Source organism: Sander lucioperca, chromosome 16 (assembly GCF_008315115.2).
Source record: "Sander lucioperca isolate FBNREF2018 chromosome 16, SLUC_FBN_1.2, whole genome shotgun sequence".
NCBI lineage: Eukaryota > Metazoa > Chordata > Actinopteri > Perciformes > Percidae > Sander > Sander lucioperca.
Genome location: NC_050188.1, coordinates 16,406,170 through 16,432,065, shown reverse-complemented (window position 1 = coordinate 16,432,065; position 25,896 = coordinate 16,406,170). Strand labels below are relative to the sequence as shown.

Below are 25,896 nucleotides of genomic sequence, written 5' to 3'. Positions count from 1 at the left end.
CCTCTTTCACTAACCTCACGCACACAAAGACACACACACACACACACACACACACACACGCATGCAAACACGTCTGTGAATAGCTAAACTGCTAGCCCATAGCAAAGTAGCTAGTGTATTCTTTTGGTCTGTAAGATGTTAGCATGAACGCTAATCAGCTTGCTCTAGCCACACAGCGCTGCACCCAGCACCACTACCGCCCTCTTGAGGCAAAATAGTTTTGTGCAGCTCACAGGAGTAGCCATTTTTGTAGTCTTTGAACTAGACTACATTTCGACACCCCCTCCTCCTCGCACTCTCACACTCATACAGACACATGCTGGTTTGTTTTTGCTTTGTTTTGTTGTAGTTTAAAAAAGATATATTGGTTTTAATTGATCAAAGGATTATTGATTGGTCATTGGTAATTTTGAAGTTAATAAATTCTACTATATTTTAAATAGCAGTTGTCAAATAATCAGTTATGATTATTTGTGTACTTATTGTAATAATTGCTGGTTGAACATAGGTCAGTGCTCGAATTCACCTTTCCTTTTGTTCCTTTAAAGAATACCAGATAGATTAACCAAGATGTATATTAAAGATGTATTTTAAAGGGACCACCACCTAATGAGACTGTTTCACAGTTCAGTTATTGGCCCCTGAAGTTCAGGGTGGTGTCCCGTTTTGATTGTTTGTTGATTTGATAAAGTTATTAATAACCATATTCATAACTTTATTAATATTGTTAAAACATCTTTGATAATTTGCCAATAATTAAATCTGTACTCTACGAATTCCGAACAGCAGTAATTTTCTGGATTTCTGTCATCAGGCAACCAGTTGTGACTCCAGAACTGTGCTATCTTTCCAGAAAGAAAATGAGCATATTTCCCCAAAATTTCAAACAAATTCTCTGGTTTCAAATTAATTTGGAAGGGAAACCAAAAGTGAAAAGTAGAATACCCAAACTTGAGAGATTACTGGCAACATTTCAGGTTTAAGGTCAAAATAAAGTGGTAGGTATATATATGACTAACCTGTTTACAACCCTACTGATCATCTGACCACTCGAGTTTTGTTCTGACTTTGTTGTAGTGATGACACTGTGATCCCTACGGTGGCCCTGAAGTGCAAATCACCACAGCAATTAGAGAAACGCAACAACAAATCATAAAACACAACGGCAAATAGGAAAACACAACAGAAAAAATGAAAACACGACAGCAAATATGAAAACAAAACGGCAAATAAGAAAACACGACAGCAAATAGGAAAACACGACAGCAAATATGAAAACACGACAGCAAATATGAAAACATGACAGCAAATAGGAAAACACAATGGCAAATATGAAAACACAACAGTAAATAGGAAAACACGACAGCAAATAGGAAAACACAACGGCAAATATGAAAACACGACAGCAAATAGGAAAACCCGACAGCAAATAGGAAAACACGACAGCAAATAGGAAAACACGACGGCAAATATGAAAACACGACAGCAAATAGGAAAACACGACAGCAAATAGGAAAACACGACAGCAAATATGAAAACACGACAGCAAATAGGAAAACACGACGGCAAATAGGAAAACACAACAGAAAAAATGAAAACACGACAGCAAATATGAAAACAAAACGGCAAATAAGAAAACACGACAGCAAATAGGAAAACACGACAGCAAATATGAAAACACGACAGCAACTATGAAAACACTTCAACAAATCACAAAACACAACGGCATTAACTTCTACCGGAAAAGGTAGGGCCTATCTAGTAGAGGACGGACCCTCCTGATTGGACAGACGCACTGTCTGTCTTTTGACAGGAAGGAGAGGTGAAAAAATAAAAGTGCCTCACTGTCTATGCATTTAACAGACGGACTAGCCGTTTCTCATTTCAAAACACTGGACGAAATGGATGTGGAACTATGAACTGTGCTGTGCTGTTGGTGAATCGGCGTCAGTCTGCTTGCAGGAGGAGAATATTCTGTCAGGAACTTTGCTCGCAACGTGCAAAGGTAGGTAACGTTACCGACACCGATAGGCTTTAATGTAAGCAATAGTCGTTTTGTCTTATTAATCCCATGTCAATAAATTAAAAACTCGTGGGAGTTCATGTTTGTAGTAGTCATAACACTTACCGGTAAGGAGAATTGCAGTAGCTAACCGTTTACATTAGCTTGTAGTTTACTGCATGTATGCAACATTAGCTCATTGATATGAGATACAATGATATTGAATTGATACAATTCTAATCTTACCAGGACAGGTTGGATAACTACTGGACTAACCTAATCTTACCAGGACAGGTTGGATAACTACTGGACTAACCTAATCTTACCAGGGCAGGTTGGATAACTACTGGACTAACCTAATCTTACCAGGACAGGTTGGATAACTACTGGACTAACCTAATCTTACCAGGACAGGTTGGATAACTACTGGACTAACCTAATCTTTCTCCTTCTGTCTGCAGTCCGGAAGCAACACCATCATCGGGAGCTGAGTCTGATCTCCGCTTCATGTTGAATATACTTGTGTACAGTATATAGTAATGTTTGAATAAATGTTATAATAAAGATACACGTTTCATTAATGTCTTTTTAGAGCTTGTATACCTAACTAGTTATTAAAACAGGTAGCATCTGAATATAATTACTCAGTTAGAAGTTTCCTGTGTCCAGGTCATAATTTAATGGAAAAATAAACATTGAAAAACAGTTTATATTATATACACACCCAAAAACTTAAAAGACACAAACTAGTTAATTTAATGCATTTATTTTTTGAATGGCAATCTCTAATATAGCAAATAATCTATTCAACATCTCTTTTTGGCCTCTGTCTCCCTGCTTGTCTTTTGCTTTCCCTCTCCTCCTCATCTCTCCCTTCTGGTGACGCTAGTGCAGCCACGACGCTGAAGTTGGCATCCGATTCGCAGCTTCTGATTTGGCAGTTAAGGGGAACTTAAAACTGTTTTTTTAACCTCTTACTGTATTGAATGAGTGTTAGTCATTAAGGTAAATTTATAATTATGTCTAAAACACACTTTTAGATTTGTGAAAGCTTTATTGTCTTTATGAGAACACAATAAGTTTTAGACTAGGTCTAGATCCACCTAGACTTGTCAAATCTGGACTACATTATCCCAGAGAGGCTAAGGAGTCTTAAAAACACAGTTTGGGATTTGTGAAAGCTTTATTCTATTTATGAAAATGCCATAAAGGGAGATTTTACTGTTTTTTGCATATGTAGACCACATTGGACCAAGTCCACATCCAAAACCACAATACCTAAACTTGTCAAAACTGGACAAGAATTAACTCACTCTCTCCATGTCATTTATTATATCCATGAGCAGGTCTTCCCCTGTACTTGTGTAAACACGGTAACGTAAATTTGGTAATCTACAGTGGGCAATACAGCACCGTAAAGAAAAGACCTTTACGACAGCAGGTGTGGTGAAAATACTACCACTTTTATCCAAAGTGGCCGCTAGAATTAACACAAACTGAAAGTTACATATAGCCACTTTAAGTCATAGAAAAAAATGTCTTCATGAATATAATGTGGAACTGCTTTGGACCCATCTCTGACAGCAACACATTTAGGATGTATTTGATCCTGTCAGAAGACACCATGGTGCTACGGTGTTCATTTTAGGACATCCTCAGATCTCAGACTCAGGTGTCAGACTCAAACGAAACGGCCTCAGCGTCACAAAAACCTCTCTCATCCTCAGACCAAACGGCATCAGCCTCAGACCAAACGGCGTCAGCCTCAGACCAAACGGCATCAGCCTCAGACCAAACGGCGTCAGCCTCAGACCAAACGGCATCAGCCTCAGACCAAACGGCGTCAGCCTCAGACCAAACGGCATCAGCCTCAGACCAAACGGCGTCAGCCTCAGACCAAACGGCGTCAGCCTCAGACCAAACGGCATCAGCCTCAGACCAAACGGCATCAGCCTCAGACAAAACGGCATCAGAAAAACCTCTGTCAGCCTCAGACCAAACGGCGTCAGCCTCAGACCAAACGGCATCAGCCTCAGACCAAACGGCATCAGCCTCAGACCAAACGGCATCAGCCTCAGACCAAACGGCATCAGCCTCAGACCAAACGGCATCAGCCTCAGACAAAACGGCGTCAGAAAAACCTCTGTCAGCCTCAGACCAAACGGTGTCAGGCTCAGACCAAATGGTGTCAGCCTCAGACCAAACGGCATCAGCCTCAGACAAAACGGCGTCAGAAAAACCTCTGTCAGCCTCAGACCAAACGGTGTCAGCCTCAGACCAAACGGCCTCATCCTCAGACCAAACGGCATCAGCCTCAGACCAAACGGCATCAGCCTCAGACCAAACGGCATCAGCCTCAGACCAAACGGCTGGGTTCTGGCTTACTCTGTGTGCTATGTATTAGTCATTAATGTTATGCACGAAACTTTACAGCCACAAATGAATGCAGAGCGAATTGCTAACTTAAAATTGTATTTAGGTGTTCGAAATCCAATCAAACACATATATAATGGGACAACAACAAGAAAAATAAATGAAGACTTGCAAACTCACCGGAGCAGAAGGACGCACACTCACTGAGGAGCATTTTCCTGCAGTCTGCGGGAAGCGGGGCTTGACATCAAGCCCCGCCCACATCCAAGTCAGTCATTTTTTTTTTACCTACGTCGTCTCCCCATACGCTCGAACCATACAGTCTATGGCTCGAACGGACCAAGACGGTAGCAAACCTCATATCCTCTTGTTTCACATTAGATGACAGAAACTGATGTAAGCTAAACACAAACGACATTTCATGCAACAACAGTGAACTGTAATTGGGTCCGTGTACTTTTTCGTTCATTTGATTTCCGACTTTGAAACGAAAAGAGTGGTTCGGAAATAACGTAAGACTGCTCCGGTGAAAGCCTTGTTTTCATGAGCTTCTGGGGCTAGCTGCTAGCTAGCTCGGAAGCTACATCTGATGGAAGGCAGGTTGCTAATTAGCCAATGCTAAAAAGTATGGAAGTATCCTACTAGTTTCCCCTGCTTTCTATCAATATTCCTCAGTATTTGTCTTTTGGTGTAGTTTGCTAACATGCTCGTAGACATGTAAATGAACTGTTTGCGTGCTAGTTAAGTCAACGGTCAACACCTTTTATATTGTAACGTGAAAGCTCAGGCTGCGTTAGCTTCAGCTAAACCACAGCCGCAACTTGCACTGCCCCGTTAAAATGCAACTTCAACCCTCGGATATAACGGTAATCACGTAGCGATTTTACTGTATCTAAACATCTGTATGTGTGTTCGACCTTTTGAAATACTTAGATTAGGTGTGTTACTGTGCAGGTAATATCCGAGGAGCGTCTTGCATGATTGTGAGTTCTCCTGAACCAGACTGAGAGACCATTTAAAGACTCAGGAACCCTTTGCAGGTGTTTTGGATTAATTAGCTGATTAGAGTGGGACACTTTGAGCCTAAAATATTGAACCTTTTCACAATATTCAAATTTTCTGAGGGTTTTCATAAACTGTAAGCCATAGTCATCAAAATGATAACAAATACAGGCTTGAAATATCTCGCTTTGCATGTAATAAGTCTATATAATTAGTTTTACCTTTTAAGTTGAATTACTGAAATAAATGAACTTTTGCACAATATTCTAATTTTTCGAGTTTCACCTGTATGCTTCTGGTTCACCTGTTAATTGTTAAAGCAAAATCGCCCCTTTGTACATTTGGTTGTGACTGAATTCTTGCTGTTAATATGAAAGTCCATAACGAAACAACACACCATTCTACTTTTGAGGGCTAAATTAAATGAAATATGGCTCGTTTTCCGTTTGACCACATTGTCATCAATATTAACAAGGTTTAAAATGACCCATTTTTCAAATTTGGATATCATTTCAAAATCAGAAATCAGTAGTAACTACATGAAAACTTCACTGTTGCATGAAATATCGTTTGTTTAGCCTAAATCATCAGTTTCTATCTAATGTGAATCAAGAGGCTATATCAGCTTCGCTACCAGGCTGTCTTGTCTTCAAAAAACTTTATTATTCAAGTACAGATCCATAAACACATTGAAAACATTAAATGCATACATACATACACGAAAAAGGGGCGCATTAAATTTACATTAAAGACGTTGTAAGGCATTGTAAATGTTCAGAGTCCGGATGGCTTTCTTATTTGTCAGTCCTTTTTTAAGGTTTTAAAATATAATTTCATGTCATTTTTAAATTGGTGACTAGCCTATTCGGTTTTCTTTCAGATCATTTACATTTATAGATATAAAATTTTCAAATAAAATTAAAAGATTCAAAATAAAAAACATGTCATTTATCCAAATAATTTTCTTCATAGTAAAAAAATTCTACCAGGCTGTCTTGGTCATGGATGTATTAAGAGAACGGTCTTGGTCCGTTAGAGCGTATGGGGAATGACGTAAGCATGACTGACTTGGATGTGGGCGGGGCTTGATGTCAAGCCCCGCCTTCCCACAGACTGCAGCGAGATGTACTTGCACTCACTACAAAGCATGGTCGAAAGCATGGATGTTGTCGGTACACGATCCGTTCTGCCCATGGTTCTGCCTGCACGATCCGTTCTGCACATGCGCAAAATGTTCGTGCATGCGCTGTTATACGAGGATTTACGACACTGCACGATCTGTTCCACGCTTCCGGTCGACAGCCAAGCTAACGTTAGTTTAGCTAACGGCTCATTCGGCTAACCGCTAGCTGATTGTAGCGGTCTGCCGTTAGCCTCCACAGGCAAGCTAACGTTAGTATAGCTAACAGCTAATTCGACAACTTTTTGTCTGAGGCTGAGAGAGGTTTTTCTGACGCCGTTTTGTCTGAGGCTGATGCCGTTTGGTCTGAGGCTGACACCGTTTGGTCTGAGGCTGATGCTGTTTGGTCTGAGCCTGACACCGTTTGGTCTGAGGCTGACAGAGGTTTTTCTGATGCCGTTTTGTCTGAGGCTGATGCCGTTTGGTCTGAGCCTGACACCGTTTGGTCTGAGCCTGACACCGTTTGGTCTGAGGCTGACACCGTTTGGTCTGAGGCTGACAGAGGTTTTTCTGATGCCGTTTTGTCTGAGGCTGATGCCGTTTGGTCTGAGCTGACGCGTTTGGTGAGCGAGAGGTTTTTCTGACGCCGTTTTGTCTGAGGCTGATGCCGTTTGGTCTGAGGCTGACACCGTTTGGTCTGAGGCTGACAGAGGTTTTTCTGATGCCGTTTTGTCTGAGGCTGATGCCGTTTGGTCTGAGCCTGACACCGTTTGGTCTGAGGCTGACACCGTTTGGTCTGAGGCTGACAGAGGTTTTTCTGATGCCGTTTTGTCTGAGGCTGATGCCGTTTGGTCTGAGGCTGACGCCGTTTGGTCTGAGGCTGATGCCGTTTGGTCTGAGGCTGATGCCGTTTGGTCTGAGGATGAGAGAGGTTTTTGTGACGCTGAGGCCGTTTCGTTTGAGTCTGACACCTGAGTCTGAGATCTGAGGATGTCCTAAAATGAACACCGTATGGTGCACACTTTATCAGAGAGTGTGTCACAGCTGTCGAGGAAGTTTGACAGGTATTTCACAATCCTGTCCAGCTGGGTTTCATCATCAAAGAAGATCGGGACCCAGCGTTCCCCAGAAGTGGGGTTGCTCCTCACCTGAGACAATGGCCTATGAAGTATGAATTAAAAAAAATCTTAATAAATACTCAGTCCTGCCTCTTTTTCTGAGGAAAGGTGAGAAAACAACACTTATGTTGAAGGAGAAGGATTTGAAGAGTAAATTAAACCACTGGCAAATCTATGACGATATTTGGATTGATTTCCAAAAGGTAAAAATAACTTTTTCTACTTTTCTTTTGAAGTGAGAAGGAAGACCTGCTCATGGATATAAGAAATGACATGGAGAGACGTGGACTTGTACGTTGAATGACAATTAGCAAAGGCCATGCTGTGGCAATAAAATAAAACAGTTTATTTAGCCTCTCTGGGATAATTTAGTCCTGATTTGACAAGTCTTAAGTATTGTGGTTTTGGATCTGGACCTGGTCCAATGTAGTCTATATGTGAAAAATACAGTAAAATCTCCCTTTATTGCATTTTCACAAATAGAATAAAGCTTTCACAAATCTCAAACTGTGTTTTTAAGACTCCTTAGACTCTCTGGGATAATTTAGTCCTGATTTGACAAGTTTAGAAAAACGGTGAAATCTCCCTTTATTGTGTTCTCATAAAGACAATAAAGCTTTCACAAATCTAAAAGTGTGTTTTAGACATAATTAATAATTTACCTTAATGACTAACACTCATTCAATACAGTAAGAGGTTCAAAAAACGGAGGATCAGTCACTTAGCAATGTAAATTATGTTTCCCTGCTGAATCGGACAGTTTTAAGTTCCCCTTAAATTTCCCCTTAACTGCCGAATCGGAAGCTGCGAATCGGATGTCAACTTCAGCGTTGTAGTGCAGCCTCCATTTGTTCCTTAGTGCCTGTTAAAAGACAGCAAACACAAGAAAAAGATCTTTACCATTATAAATGCTATAACGGAATGTTATACTTGTTACATGGGAAACTACTCATACATTTTAGCTTTCATTTAACGTTGCTAGTGAAGTTAACAAGGTGCAGCTTTACCTCCAATCCTGCAGCTACAACTGATAAACAAACCAATTTCTAAATCTCTGCTAACATTACGCATGTACAGTAACGGCTTACAAAAAGAGATGAAAATGCCACCGGACATTAAACTTTACGAACACAAATGGCATAAAAGACAGCAACACAGCTAGCTAGCTAACAGCCTAATGTTAAATGATAGGTTCAGTTAGCTTAACGTTAGCTCGGGGTGTATCTACCTAATTATAATAGCAATTTGTACCAGCATTAATGCGTAACACTTGACATTGATGTAACACATTAACGGTGATAACAAATGTACGGCAAACACTAAATATACTTACATTTAAATGTTAATTGTGCCATCAGCGATGCCGCTCCAACTCCCACTTAGGTCCGCCATTGTTGTTGTTTTTTTAACGAGCCGGTAAAGCCGCGCGCATAGGATTGTGGGTGATTTGGGAGCGCGAAAGACAGACAGTGCGTCTGTCCAATCAGGAGGGTCCGTCCACTGCTAGATAGGCCCTACCTTTTCCGGTAGAAGTTAATGCCGTTGTGTTTTGTGATTTATTTAAGTGTTTTCATATTTGCGTCGGTTTTCAGTTGCTGTCGTGTTTTCCTATTTGCTGTCGTGTTTTCCTATTTGCGCGTGTCAGTGTGTTTTTCATATTTGCCGTTTTGTTTTCCTATTTGCTGTCGTGTTTTCCTATTTGCCGTCGTGTTTTCCTATTTGCTGTCGTGTTTTCCTATTTGCTGTCGTGTTTTCATATTCGCTGTCGTGTTTTCATATTTGCCGTTTTGTTTTCCTATTTGCTGTCGTGTTTTCCTATTTGCTGTCGTGTTTTCCTATTTGCTGTCGTGTTTTCATATTTGCTGTCGTGTTTTCCTATTTGCTGTCGTGTTTTTCTATTTGCTGTCGTGTTTTCCTATTTGCTGTCGTGTTTTCATATTTGCCGTCGTGTTTTCCTATTTGCCGTCGTGTTTTCATATTCGCTGTCGTGTTTTCATATTTGCCGTCGCGTTTTTCTTATTGCTGTTGTGATTTGCACTTCAGGGCCACCGTAGAACCCAGACCTCAGTAATTACCTACTTCTGTCAGTACAATGTTATCATAATCGCCATAGTAATTTCTGATAACTACAAAAATAATACACAAGTCCTAATAAACTGGAATAACCTTGTAGCGAAATTACGTGCACAACATTTTATATGTTGCAATTTGGTGCAGGTCATTTATGCGTTCTGTATTTTGCACTGCCCTGTTCACTGTGAAAATATTTGCCCATTTTAACATTCCTCTGCACTGTTTCTGTCTACTGGTCTACCTGTCTGTCTCTCTCTCTCTCTCTCTCTCTCTCTCTCTCTCTCTCTCTCGTAGGCCAGTTAACAGTAATTATGAAGTTCCTCGTTAATTAGCGAGGAGCACACAGCTGTTTCAGCCCCACAAGACAAAAGGCCTTCAGCGCACACACACACACACACACACCCACACATACACACACACCTGAGTCTTGGTAAAATGTCAGGGCTCTTCAGATTGTAATTACAGGGAGATTTGCTGCCTCTCTCACAAAGCCGAGATAAACCACCTGACTGACACGCACAAACAGATGCACACAAACTCACAAAAACACACAGCACATACACTTTCACAAGTAGCCACTCACACACTCAAGTTTTACAGAAAATCAATGCTAAACCCTGTCTTTGGCACATACACCATATTAGAGGTGAAGTGGTAAGAAGTAGCACCACTCAGTTTATTTCTCAGTTAAAAATAACATCAGGTAATTGTTTTCACTGATGTAATCTGTGGGCTTCTTTTTGAGTTTAATTAAGCTTTTTAACAAAATACTGCAAACTCAAAATGAAGATGAATGACAATTGGTGCTTCAACGATATGTATTTAAGCCAATATATATTCTTGTATTTGGGAGGATGCCCTGTTTGTTTCCACACTCTCATGTCTCTTATCAGTTAATTATTCATGTTAACATTAAGCATTAATTAAGAATTATTTCCACTAGCTTGTTCTGGATGAACACAATTATAAAGACAACACTTTTGGTTGTGGTTTAGATAAAAGTGTCTGCTAAACAAAAGAAACTGCGGTACATGTGGCCATAGTTACACCCACTCTTTTAAGACCTCACAATCTAAAAGTCATCATTAAATCAATGAAATGCTTAGAGCTTCTATGGGTGCAACCGCTGCATGTGTTGTCTCTGAGAGCTTTACAAAATGTATACTGTAGCATCTGATTGATGGCACTTTTTTAACAACGGAGGGCTTATGAAACGATGAGCATGTTGTGGTAAAAAAAAAAAAGCCACCTACACAATATGGTTAATATAATTGGAATAAACAGATTTATTATGGGGGATTTATGAATGTATCAGCTTAAAGTGTTGCCTTAGTCGCAACATTGGCAACATCTGTATTACTGCATGAATTAAGTTAATTACCCCTCCGTGATAATCAGTAGCATGTTAAAAACAAATGTATTTAATATTGACTCCCCATTGACAGTTTGGAGTCAAATTGAAAAAAAAGAACAAGGGCATTGCCCAAAAACTGAACAGCCATATCACTTTAGTAGGAGGTATGTGTGTGTGGATGGATGCACATTCTGTGTTGGTGTTCCAGGCGGACTGTCTGCCGCTTTCTACATGTGTGTATGAGTATCTGAGTGTGTCTGTCTATCCGTGTGTGTTAAATGTGATCTTGGCAGGTTCCTGAAAGCCTGCTGAGCTGTGAAGAGGAGGTGCAATTATAATTCCAGCACCCCACTGTTTCCTCCACAGTTACATCGGTACTTAGTACCTGCTACATCTATTTCCCCTGGTGCTCTTACTCATAACTCTTCTTTCCAAGGGTACAGGCAGCAACATCTGGGGTCAATTTACTTCCATCTAGACCAAATTAAAGTCGGGACAGCTACAGCAATTAGGAAGCACACAGGTAAAATGAGTGAAATTTACTAACTATTGCCTCTCATCTGCAGAATGTTATCAGAGGTTTGTGTACATGTTTGGCCTTTGGTTTTCATATGGACTTTGGTTTACAACAAAGGAAAGTATCATGCATCTCTGGACTGTTCAAAGTTATGTTTTTTTTATACAAAGCTATCACAATGAAAAAGATAAGATCAAGCAAGTGCATAAGTATATGGTGAAGCTTTAAGGAGCGGAGAAAGCCTATAGAAAAAAAAATGAAGTTTATTAAAAAGGCCTTAAAAAATTCCTTCATTCTCTTACTAAAGTTAAGAGAGCATGATTGACTCTTTATGATGATCACGAGAAGTTACCGGTAATGACCTGAAAAAGCACTATGAAAGCAGGTGAGACATTTTAATCAAGCAGCAATACAATCCTAGACAGTAGATACTTGTTTCATGCTCAGCACATCAATAGAGAACATTTATAATAAACAAGCAAATCTAACTTGATAACCACAGTATGTTCAGCAACAAATGGTGGAGTGGACGGATGGATGAACACACATACCTGGGACTCGTCCACCGAGACTGTGTTTGTCAATCACATGCCTAAATGAGTTTTGGTTCATAAGCCTTTAAAATAAATCCCTAACCTTTCCGTGTTGTGTAAACTACCCAGCATGAATGCCATGTTTGCCAAGTGATTCTCCACGCAGACAGTCCACAGCTTACGCTCAGTTGACACTACATCATGGTGCATTTAAGGGATAGTTTGGATTCACCAAAGTCACACAAAATAACACAAACAAACTTATCGATCGAGTAAGCGGTAGACCAGCAACTCTGTGCTCTGCAAGGTAAAATTGCAGGGTTTTTTTTTCAAAGGAGTATGGTGAACATAGATAATGGCTTCAGTTCCCTGTCAAAAAAGGCTGTCTGACGGAAAGGTAAAGCATTGAAAATATTCTAAATATAGCGAACATTTACTTTTTTTAGGTGGCTAAAATATGCTTCACTGTTGTCCCCGTCCACAGCAATACATTGCCAAACTACACTTTTAGTTGAGTGGCTGCACATCAGCAGCAACAAGAAATTTCAAATAGCAAAAGAAAACTGTGTGAAACTGAATGTGACTTGATCGTGCTTGATCTTGATACTGCTCAAGGCCTGCAAGACAATAAGTTGTTACAATGCCACTACCACAGCTGAGTTCTAACTCTGACTAAACACTTCACATTAACTCACATTATTCCATTATCAGGACTAGTGTTGACATTGTTGTCACTCAGCTTTGCATTACTTGCTCAAGGACCCTTAAGGAGGCAGGGTGCTTGCTAACATGAGCGCTTGAACTCAGGTGGTCCCACTCCTTCACTCAGCTTCACTACCTCACTCTTTTTAATAATTGTATTACATTTCCTTTTTAATTGCCATGATGGAAGTTGCAAATTCTATATATGGTCTTTATACAATTTGACTTAATTATAACCCAATTCTTCATGTGGTTTGTCCGACTGATTTACATCAATGTTTAGTTTCATTTTTTATAGTCTTTAGAAAAGCATACAGATGTGTGTGAGTGTCCTAAAGCAACTTTGATGAATCAAGGCTAAAAACAAGAATAAACATAGGTATTGCTGTGTAAATATTGGGGAAACTGAGATTAAAACTAATACAGAGTTTTTTCTCCTGAACAGCTCAACAAAATTTTACTGTTACAGTAGCTCATTTCCATTATGGAGAATCAGGTGATACAGAGCGATGCATAGCAATTGTAATTTTATTTATTAATTTGTATTAATTTATTTGTGTTTGTTTGTCTTTTCTATATTTGTATTAATTTTCATACCTTATTGAATGCAATGTCCTGTTTTTATGTTACCATTATAAGCTTACACTATAGGTTAGTTGTAATGAATTTAAGACTTATATTTGCTGTCTACTCATGTTGTCTCCTTTGCTCCGTTCGGTAAATATACTCTATGCACTAAAAGGCATAGGAGAGAGATGAAGTTGGCCAGCAGCTCTGTTTATGATAACTATCTGCTCTTCAACACATCTATCAGCCTTTGAAACCGAAATCAAAATGACCGTCCTAAGGTAATATATGTCATTAATTTGAGTTATGGCCCCTAATGACGAAAGTAGACAGGCCAGTAAGAACTACATAGCCAACACATAAATCCACATGCTCAGCCTTTTTATGGAAAGTGCAAACCTCTTCTCCTCAGCATGAATAATATTAATTCTGTATCTGGATTACTACTTACGTTTGGCTCTAACACAAGTCAACAATCAACCTGTCATCAGGGGCCCGTTTCAGGAAGAAGGTTTAACAAACTCTGTGTCTAACCCCGAACTCTGAGTTTTTAGTTCCAGAACAGCTAATTTGAGTTGGTTCAATCAACTCAGAGTAGGTTCACTCAGAGTTAAGCGTGTGCACCACCACTATTTTTTGTTTACATCATTCACCTGCAATACTGTGGAACTACTTTTTAATGGCTTTTACTGGTTTGTGTCCAGGGAACACTACAGAAATGTTTAAAAAACGTTTCAGAGCGAGGCACATTCTTCTGACGGCGCTTTGCTATACAGTGGCTTTACTAATATTTTACATCACCAATGCTGTACAGAAAACTGCCGTTTGCAAAAAACGTAATGTGCCACAAAGAATCTGCTGGGATGTAAGAGCATGTCCACGATGGGTGACGTTAGTGATATGAGGACGGATAAGGTTATGTAGGCTACATAACTGATAGACTGGGAAGAAAAACGATACCGCTCAAATAGGTAGGCTAGTATCTGGAAATGAAAATGCATCTATAGTCGGGGCCTCAATATCATCTCCCGATGTATGTTTAACACCCTGTGAAGTAGACTAATACAGCATCTTCATCAACGGGATCGTCAACAAAAGGAAATTCCATGTTCGGAACAAAAACGTTTTATAGTCTGCCTAACACAGTTAATAAACCAACCCTGTTTTTTTTTATTCATGCAGATAACAAACTGCACTTAAATGCACCTGATACAGACTGAATGAATGAATGAGGAAATGGAAGGGCGCTGTGTCAGAGGGAGGAGACTGAGAGAAACTCGAGGTTTCTTGAAGAAAACCTGCTCCCGAACAGGTTAGGTTCACAGGCTCAGTTACCATAGTAACTGACTCTGAGGTGAAGTTACCTCTCTTTCTGAAACGGGCTGAAGTTATCCCACTCTCTCGCAGGTTTGATTAACCTCCCTTTCTGAAACAGAAAACCCAGAGTTTCCCTCATCTCAGGGTTAACAAACTCAGAGTTTTCACTAAACCTGCTTTCTGAAACGGACCCCAGCATTGAATGAAAGAAGCAGTAACAAACATATGACTTTGGTAGCTTTTTCTTGGATCAGCTTGTGAAAAATTGTGAGATGCTCTCCCAAAACTCATCAAACTCAAATTAGCAGTGTCTCACATACATTTGAAGGACAAATGAACAAATGAATGGATGTAATCCATATAATCCATATAATCCATAATCCACGCATGGATGAAATAATGAAATGGTAAATAGGACTACAGTAACAGAAATATGTGCAGAATTAAGACAGTCAAGATGGCCCAGTGTTTGGTGGACCAGGTACACCTTGTTCAGTTAATAGCCTACAAATCATCCACGGGATCAATTACGCATCACATGAGTTTGCCCACCCGGCACAGCGTTTGTTCCTGGGGAGATGGATCCGTGCGTCCCGCCCCTGTGCGCCATGGATGTCTGAGCCTCAGCAACTACTAACTATAAAGATACTATTTGCCTGTTCCCAGCATTAGCACAACACTTTGCAATGGTTAGCTTGTTACCTGTGACGATATATGCTAAATGTAACGTTTCACTTTCTTAGCGTGTGAGTGACTGACCTATCTGGGTGCGTTTTGAGATGCCTGATGAAGTTCGACGTTGTTGATCCGGCATAATTTATCTTGGTGCCACACACCTTGCATGTAGTTGTTGGCTTACTGCCTCTGTTTACCAAGTTATTGAAAGCAAAACTAATGACAAAAGGCACAACTCCGGGAGGACTTGGTGTCGCCATCGTCAATGTATTTTTATGTGTGAGTGCGTAAGGCATAACGCATGCGTTACGTTGCACATTATGGCAAAGGGCAGGGGTCATGAGGCTCGTCATACGTTTCCCCAACATATATGCGCCAATAAAAGAAAATAGAAATACATGAATAAATTTAGATTTAAAAGCTATAATTGCATGAAAACATGTTGTTGACGAGTCTCGAAGCTCGAGTCTTAAGTCTTTTGGGTCAAGTCGCAAGTCAAGTCGCAAGTCTTTTGGGTCGAGTCCGAGTCAAGTCTGAAGTCAGCTGTTTGTGCGACTTAAGTGCCCCATCTCTGAGGCATGCATAACAAATAGCCCATACAACCTCGGCTCATAAGGAAATATGTTTTGTCCTGATGTCATCACTTCTTGTCCCATAATCTCTGTTAGCTTGAAATGAAAAAAATAAAGGGCAAACTGAACAGCACAAACTTGATACCTCTGATAGATATCTGAGCAGAGATGCTTTGTGGACTGCTGCTTTGATGAACTTTGTGGATTATAAGAAAAATCTTTTTTGTGGAAACTGAATGTGATCAGTTATTTGAAGTTCAGAGAAATGTCTTTTGAACGTGGTGATCTTTATGACATATGCGGAGTCCAGGGTTCCTTGTGTTTGAATGGATTTTAATTCTGTTGATTTCTGGTCTATAAAAGGCGCAATTCTCATCCAGTGACTCAAATCCTTTTATCTTTCAATCCCTTTTATCCTTTTATCGTTCTGTTTCTTTTGATCTCAGAAATCCATTTCAGCTCAACCTCCACCAGGCATTTGGACATTGACTACTAGTACTTAGAGTAGCCTTTTGCTTCCTTTGTTTGTTGGAGAAAAATACAATAAATTACCCCCAGAAGATCAGCTGCAAGGTGAAAACATCACTTGGCAAAGTGAGAGTTGCTTTGAGACCATATTACATGTGGCTTTGGGAGCTACAATTCTTTTTAGGAAACTTGGAAGGAAAAGGACAGTGTCAGGTTTCTATTAACAAGGAAATTGAGATTACATTGTTTGTCATGCTTTTCAAGCCAAAGAAGAACTTAGCTTCACGTAGCTAAAAAACAACATTAAACTTAAAGGAACATTGGCACTGAATGCAACAGAAACAAAGTGTATTGCAGAAGGCTTGCCAAAGAAGGAAACCATCTTTTGGCTTAATGATTATCTATATAGTTTGCTGTACTTGTGGTATTCACGTGAACTTGTCTTATCAGTAAACAAATACAAAACAAATGTTGCACATAAGACTAGGAGGTTTGTTATGGGTGAACGAATTAATCCGCCCAAGACACCACGTCTACATCAGTCAATACTCAACATGTGAACACAAAGGTCCATATAGACTTTACCTGATAGGTGTTAAGTCCCAGGTGGAGCCCTACTAACAATGTAGTCAACACAAACTCCTAATATATCAATTACATATATGAACCAACAGGGCAAATTGGATCGCAGTTAAATCCAGCTTTTGTTTCATCAGTCTCCCCTGCTTTTCCATCGTTGGAAATCCAAGATGGAAAACAAAACAGGTGAGAAATACCTTCCACAGAGACTAATACATTTAACAAGGGGAGATGACAGATTGGGGGTATGCGTGTTGTGGTGTCAGGTTTTGTTGTGGACGTGTGGTTAAGCATCTGCTCTCTGTCTGACCTGGTGACCCTGAAAGAGAGAGAGAGCTAGGGAGACAGTGAGAGAGAGAGAGAATAAGTGAGTGAGAGAGAGAGAGAGAGAGAGAGAGAGAGAGAGAGAGAGGGAGCAGGGGAGGGTCGAGGTGTGGGGGAAACAGACGGCCAGTGTCAAAGATCAAAACGTTTATTGTTGTCCACTGCAACACCCTGCTGAGCTTTTGTCTAAGAGCTGCATGTCATCACCTCTGGGGATGTCCATGCATGCAAACTTAATTTCCCTGCACATCAGGCAAAAGTGAGTTGGTACATGTCAATAACTTACATTTTTTTATTAATACATTTTCACTGAAATTTTCTCCCTGTCTGTTTATCATTGGTTTGGTCATAATTTTAAGTTTAAATCTATTCTAAACTATTGTTTGGGCTTTGTGTATCCACGTGCAGAGGCCAAATTGGTGCCTTTGACTTATTTTTATAGTATATGTGTGTGTATATGCTATATATGTATTAACACACACATTAACTGTGACTGTAGCTGTCTTAGTTACTGCCCCGGCCTGCCCTGCCGAGATGTCCTCCTTTTTGGGGCATGCTGTGGCCACCCAAGCATGAAAGCTTTAGAAAACAGCAATTTCAGTGAAATCTTGCACTAAATACTGGTGTAAAAATAGGACTTTTAGACTCTTACTGCAATCGTTTGGCTGCACAGTCTCTTTGGAGTAATTTTATTGCCAGCTATAAAGGAACAGTTCCCTTGCACTTGTACTTATTTTGTAGAACACTGCACTAAAATGAATCAGTGAGTCCAATGAGTGTTATATGGAGATACATAGTTCAAAAGCACTAATGTTATGACTGAGAGGAAAGGAGAGGAGAGGAGAGGAGAGGAGAGGAGAGATGTTAGGTAAGCAGGTGACAGCAGTAGCCTCCAGCTGTGAACTGAGTGCGCCCAGAAACAGCCTGACAGGCCCTGCTGGGGAAATGAGTCTTCTCTGGGAATGGAGCAGACAAGCACACACATGCATGTGCACACATAAACAACAGAAAGGCATCCTGTGCACAGAAAGACACACACATACATAGACAGAATGAACAACAGTACAAAAGGGCTCCCAAGGTGCAAGATTCAGACAGGAAATGCATCATCACTTAGGAAGGAAATGCATTACATGCAGAGCTCTGAGACTCCTAGCCAATAAGACAGCAGGAGAAGGCGAGGATGCATATGCAGGCAAGCACAACTAAATGATTAAAACAATAATAATCCAAATACTTTTTTGCATACAAAGATTGGGTCATGTAATGAAATGCCATAATAAAAGAAAAGAAACCCATCAGGGGACGGGGAATTAACTTCATAGCACGATAAAACAATAGACTATCCTCATGAGCATAACAGCACAAGGTGATGAGCTAGTGAGATTGTGTGTGTGTATGTTTAGAGAGCGAGGTGTGTGTGATGTCTGCTGACAGCCATGTTTCTGTGGGTTTGGGGCACATGGGCATACCTGTCATCACATACTAGGTCTAAACACAAAAACTTCCTCTGTTGCTCTGTGTTTATCTCTCCTGTAATGTCAGATATACTTAAAAAAAAAAAAAAAAATTAACGTTTTGTTATATGATGATTGTTAAATGTCTACAACATACAAATGTAATCCAAAATTAACAGTAATTAAAATTGGTGAAAAGCTGGAGTTAAGATTTTTGCATCTAGGCAAAGACTGTAGTTGGATTCACGGAGGGTTCATTTGTGGAGCAAACTGTCTAATTAAACCTTCATGCGTGTGTCTCTTCTGTATCTGTCTGTTGTGCAGTTAGCTGTTTATTTAGAGACCTGTTTTTTTTACTACCACTAAATAAATATTTAAATATATGGTCTTTTTTTCACAAACACTAGAATAAATATTGGAATAAAAAATAACTACTGTAGCTGTCCCTTAAGCCACTATGTTACCATGTAGCTAATGCATGAACTGCATGCACTTAACTAAGATGTTTTCTCACACCTACACTGACACAAACCATATCTAACATTTATTTTTGTTAGAAATGGCAGCATGTTTTTATGAATATTTTAAGATAAACATATTATATTAGTAATGAGGAATTCATCAAAATACATTTAAACATGTTTGTGATATTTGAAGGAATTAAAGCAACACTATGTAACTTTTCCCGCTTCAGTCTCCCTACAGGTTGGAAGCGGAATTGTCCATTACATTACATTATGCAAGTTTGCCAGGTCGATCTGTAGTTCGAATGAACTGGACAATGTAATGTAATGGACAATTCCGCTTCCAACCTGTAGGGGGACCGAAGTGGGAAAAGTTACATAGTGTTGCTCTAAGCTTTGCCTGCTGCATTGTGCACTCTTGTTTCAGGAGAACTCACAGACATGTCAAACACAATACAAAACATAATCTGTGTAAAAGGGTCGTTGAAAAGATTTGCAGTGTTCCGTTGTGCCATCCATGTTTTTGGCACATCTTCTATCTGTGTGCATGTCTGTGTGTCTATGTTGCATTGCCAAGTGATGTACTGTGCCAACAGCTGAAATGATTTTACTGTTCACATGGTCACCATAGCAACAAAACAATGTCAATCTGATATCAATCACATCATTGCTGAGACAAAAAGTTCTGAGTAAAATAAGATATAACGAGCAGAGCAAGGAACCATACAGTATTAGTAGTATCTGTAAACCTGTCCAACTACAACAGATAAAGAAACGGAAGGCTTGTTCAATTGTGTGATGATGGATCTCAATAAAAGTTGAGTTAATGACAAGTTAAATTACAATGACGTTTTACAAATCATTTTCTAAACATTTTCAATGGGGATAGCACATCATTAGTGATGTCATTCATCACTAATGAATCAACGCTTTATATCATATTCATGAATAAAGATTATCACTGCTGGTACATATTTTTTGTCCAACAACAATGTGTATACATCTGTGGCTATTCATTAGGAACTCAGTTATCATTAGCCTAACCGAGGTGATTATACAATATGAAGTTACTGATGAATGATAACTTGTCAATCTAGATTGTATTCAGGTTTAACTAATACGTTACAAATGTTTTGCTCGTAGGTTTTAAACATGTTAAATAGTCAAAAAGAGTATGCAGTCTTTACTCTGACATTCAGTGTGAACAAGCATTCCAAAAGGTGTTTTCAAGTCATGTGTTAGCTGAAAAATATGGTATTTGGAACCCTCTATGAAGACAATATAATGCTATACACAAATAATCTGCTACCCATTAAAAGAATCGTAACCCTTACATTAAACTGTCAATATTTAGGAACATAACTATTGAGGCTCAAATGTATATTTATTGTAATTTTAGCCATTTGTTGGCTTTAAGATGAACGAAACAACAAATGCTTTTTGCTTCATTTGACCTTTTTTTCCTTCACTAGCATGAGCAACCTAGAAGGTAGTGAAGACACTGGCAGCCAAATTACTTAAATAGCTATGAATCAAAGGCAAAGTGACAGGATTGTCACACACACACACACACACACACACACACACACACACACACAGGGAGCACCAGCTGGATATGCGACTGTCTGTCTTTGTTAATTTCTTATCTGCCTTTCCTGTAAAGCATCAGAGAGAGCCTGTGTGTGTGTGTGTGTGTGTGTGTCTCTCTCCTGTCCCTGTGCATGTATGTGTATGCACTTGTGTCTTTGCACTCAGACCCTCGGGGTAACACATGCTATCTTTATGTGCCCAACATATTTTGTGTATTTATAAGTGTGTGTGTGTGTGTGTGCCCACTCAACATGTTCACGCCATTTCTACTTCTAATCATCTTTTAAATAATAAGGAGGCTATGGAAGACTGACAGATTGTGTACTTGTGTACAATGTAAGCGTGTCTGAGTTTGTGTTTGTGTTTGAGTTTGTGTTTGTGTGTGTGTGTGTGTGTGTGTGTGTGTGTGTGTGTGTGTGTGTGTGTGTGCCTGTGCGTGCAAAAAGCCTGTTTTCTTTAGAAATCTTACAAATCTCCCAGAAGTCACCTTCTGAGTAATTGAGAAACACGGTTCAATTTGATGGGCCTTTAACACTTCATGGCGATGCATTTGATTTGTCTATGTGTGCATATATGTGCATTTAGTTATGTTTCAGTGACAAAATACATAAGACACATTCAAAATATACTTCAGAAAATTCCCTTGTTTCTTTACAGTAAATCCATGGCAGAGCCATCTTTGCTGATGGCTCCTGCAGGAGGCCACCATATCTTATCAATTATGATGAATTATGCTTATTATGCTTATTACACTCATGACACCAGTCTGTAAATAAACATTTGCACTAGACCTTGGAGGAAAAGAGGAATTGTATATAAAAAGCTGTTATGGATCCACTGGGCCTGGGAACAGCTGGAACAGCTCATTGGAGTGCAGTCTTTCTTTAGTCCAATTTGCATGGCAAAATGATCACTTCTTTCAATTTAGCAGCTTGTTCAATATGAGCAAGCTGACATCTCTAAAATCATAGCAGGCAAACACATGAGTAGATTTGGCTCTCTAGCTATTTAAAAACACACCGGATGGCAGTCTGTGCGCAGAAATTAAATTTGCACCCGTTAGTTGTTAGCTATGAAAAAAAACACACACAAGAGATTATCTGAGCCAAACCTCATGAGTACCCACCTATTACAATGGAGGGAGGAGAGGAGAGGCAAGAATAATGGGGGAAAGAAAAAAGAGGAAAGAGGGAAGAGAGTTGGCAGATGTAGGGTGTGAGAAAGGTGGTGATTATACATTCACCATGGGTGAATGTTGGTAGGAGGAAGCAGACAAAAATAAGTATGGGTGATTAGGGATGGAGGAACATGGATGGAGAGAACAAATGATTGAGTATGGAGCAGCCAAATATTAAGAATATCGATTTAGGCAGCAAAACTTGCTCACTACTCAACAGGGGAGTTCCCAGTTCAGCGAGTGTAGTAACACCAAAGGATTTTCAAGGCAAGAGTGAGAAAAAGAGTACAGAGAGCACAAATTAACTGCTAAAGTATTATTCATATTTTGTATGTTCATACTAAACCAGATGTGTTCATACTGAATACCTCAGCAAAATCTTAAGTGCCAATGTTGGTTAAATCTTTGGTTCCAATCTCAGCTAATGGTATTTGAGATATGGAACTCAAGCCACATGGTTAAGGTTAAGAACATATTCTGTTTTTGGTTAAATACGAAAAATGTCAACATTAACTTAAAGTATGACCTGGAATGTGATCCCTGGTCTCTGGTGTTAAAGACAAACAAATCCAAACCTTTACATTTCCTTATGCTACGTTATGCCACACTACTTCTAGCATTCGTATTACATGTTGACAGTGGAGCAAAGGAGGAGAGGAAATAGAGGGGAAAAAAACAAGTAATTACATATTCACTGCATAGAGGTTGGAAATGAAGGAGAGGATTAGGTGAATGAAAGTCAAGAGGGACAGAGGAAGAGAGAATGGAGTTGAGGATGCAACTGTACAAAATGAATAAAATAAGTATGTATATGCATAATGCCTTACTCTAACCCCTCCCTCTCTTTCCCAGTCTAGCCCCCCCCCCCTCTTTCTCTTCCTCAGTAAGTCAAAAGTATTTATTTGATCAAGAGGCTGGCTCTGCGACAGACACATCTCGCTCCCTGAGAAACCAGCCATAAGCCACAGGATTAAATGTGTGTTAGAGAGTCTGTGTTGCGCTAATGTTCAGTGTGAGAGTGCTCAGTGTGTGTGCACAGTGAACTAATGATCCAAATGCATGTCTGTGTGAGTTCACACATCAAAGACAAAGAGACGTTATGCCTCTGTGCTTGTCAATGCAGGCACCGTTTTTTTGTTTTTGCCTTCAGGCTCACAAATAAACCTTATTATTATTTGTACGCAGAATATCAATCGATAATTGACAGCAGAGAATGATGACCAAAATACTCTAACTAACACAGGTAAATGATTCGCAGTGGCGTACTAATGGACATCTATCAATGACCTATAATAAACATCAGCGTTGCAGACCGCACCAATCAATCTCTGATATCGAATGATGGGTTATAAAACCTGGTTGGAGGACCATTTCACTGCACCTGACAGCCTGTCCAATTTAACACTCATGACCAGCATTAAATTACTAGACGCTACCAGGGGATGATTGATACATTTCAATTTAGCCATGTTAGTCAACAAAGCACATTTCCATGGCTCGTCGATATAAATTAAATTTGCTATTTCTAGCCTTCTGGTTTAATTACCTGGTCACATGCTGAAGCCTTAAGTTGAACCTGTTTAATTCCTCACCCCACAGATGAACAGAAATATAGTACCCGGCTGTCTCATAGATAATTAGTGTTCGATGATTGATCAGTGTTAGTCCTTTGAGTGTTGATGAAATCCACACAGTCAGTAAAAATCTGTGATATGGTTAATCTTAGAGGTGCTGTTAAAAAGAAGCTCAAACCTAGATCTTTCGCAAAGGTGCAGGTTGTGCAGCTCTTGGTTTGATTCTGACAGGCCGAGTGTAGCCCAGAATACATTAAAGAGTCTGGGAGACGGTGAAAAATGTGTGTGGGTTTTCTCTCGTGTGCATGTGTGCACATGTGTGATTTAGTATGTTTGGTGAGTAAATTAAGCCCCTGGAGCCACAGGACAAATCTGACAGACGAAAGGAAGAGAGGGAGCGCCGGAGGAGAGATGAGAACACAGAAGAAGGGCTGAGCAGAGGAGAGGAGAACAGAGGGGCAGGGGACAGGAGAGGGGAAGAGAGGAGAGGCGGAGTTAAGCTGAGCAGAGCAGCAGGGAGGAGAAGAGGAGAGCAGATGAAACAGAGAAGAGGGGATCAGGGGGAAGAGGAAGAGCAAGAGGACAAGTACAGCAATTTTTCAGCATCTGACTTAGAGGGAAACTTCATTTGAGGTAGATTTCTTGACATAAACTTCAGCAATATGCTTTTCATTTTATTGCACCAAGACTTCCTGAAACTCACTACTCACTGCAAACCCAGTATATTGACAAAAGACGTTACTACTTTGTAAAATGGCACTGTATCTCTGTGTCAAATGTGTTAAGCAAGTTGAGAAATTAAGGTTTTTATCCACTTGCTACAGCGTCGTGAGAATCCATTTCCACCCATTTCATTACTTTACCTTCTAGATTAGCTTTTAGAACAGAATTGCAGTTCCATACAATGATTGGTTACCTGCCAATGGCCGGTAAAGTAGACTAATTCACCAGCCAGAGCCAACATTTTACAGCATTTGGCTGGTGGCTGGTTTTAATTTGCCAGCCTCTTTTTAAAGCCTTGGTCCCCAAAATGTCAGCAAGGACCAAGGTGACATTTAATTATACATTTATTTACCTTTCTGTCCAGCCTTGACACTTAAAAAAAAGGTTGTGTTTGATTGCTTGCTTTTCCAACTTTAATAATCTACTTTTAACATTTTATTAATCTTAATGGGAATTTGTATTTAACTAAAACTATTCTTTAGTCAGCATTGATTAGACTACAGTTATACCATGAGGAGTTTGACAGTATCTAATATACTATGAGGTCTCTCTTACAGCCTTGACAGCCATGCGGTGATCAGTGGTCAGGATCTGTGGTCCAGAGGGTTTAAAATTAGATTTGTTGCACCTGAGGGTATCCTACCTTTCTTGTCTTTGTTCAGTCGACAGCATCAGAGTGAACCATAACAAAACATGTTCCAATTAGGCTACAAAAAGGCTGGCGATTCCTGTTTCTTTGTTTGTAAGAGTGAAACTAGTCTGTGATGGTGCAAAGCCGATGTTTCCGGTGTCAATTTGTTTAATCACTTCAGAAATCAATTTTATTTCTGCTCCGTCAGCCTACCCGTTCTCCCTACACTGGAGGACCATGCAGACTTTACAATGGCAATGACAAATGGTTCTCAATAGCTTCAACATAGTTGGCTTTTGAGGTTTTCCTTGTCTTCTTGTACCATCTACAAACAATACAAACTCAGTCTGAACTTGGTCTGTCCCTCTCTATTATAATATTTCCCTCTTTTTCTTTCACTCAACTCTGTTTCTTTCCCTTCTTTCTCTCCTCTCCTCCTGCCTCACTTCCTCATAAGCCCATTTTCAGTCGCTAAATCTCTTCTATTTTTCCCTATCCATCTTTAGCCTCCTCCTCTCCCTTCCTCTTCTCAAGATACGGTGATGAATGGTCAGTTAGTTTCCATACCAATGAAACCTCACCTGACGCAGCAATGGGCGTGTTTGCATGAGTGCATACAAACCTGTATATCTGTGTGTGTGTGTGCGCTCACTCAAATGTGTGTGTTCAAACAGCATTTCTTAACAAAATCGGAGAGGGAAACTAAAAATGGAAAGCAGAGGAAGATCAAGATACAGACAAAGAAAGTGGGAGAGAGTGTGCTATACTGTGAATATTTTAACATTTTATTTCAGTCAGAGGGAGGGGACAAAGTAATAAAGTATGGGCTAGAGAGAGAAAAGGGGAGACACCACCATTATATAACATCTTTCAAAAATGGGCATGGTGGTAGAAATTTGGGAATAAAATGCTGTGTAAGGCTCGGGCCTCATCACTATAAACAACTCACGTTCTCTCACACACACACACACACACACACACACA

The 25,896-nt window shown here is 39.8% G+C and overlaps 1 protein-coding gene and 1 long non-coding RNA gene across 2 annotated transcripts in view; both read right to left on the bottom strand.

The window, feature by feature from the left end:
• csmd3b (CUB and Sushi multiple domains 3b) overlaps window positions 1–25,896 on the bottom strand; it is a 434,951-nt gene that overhangs the window by 408,179 nt on the left and 876 nt on the right. The gene's annotated exons all lie outside the window — the stretch shown is intronic.
• LOC116047389 lies at window positions 161–25,896 on the bottom strand. Its single transcript, XR_004104376.1, has 3 exons — window positions 25,855–25,896; window positions 15,414–15,416; window positions 161–289 (listed from the first exon to the last, which is right to left on the bottom strand). It is a non-coding gene; the product is annotated as an uncharacterized LOC116047389 (long non-coding RNA).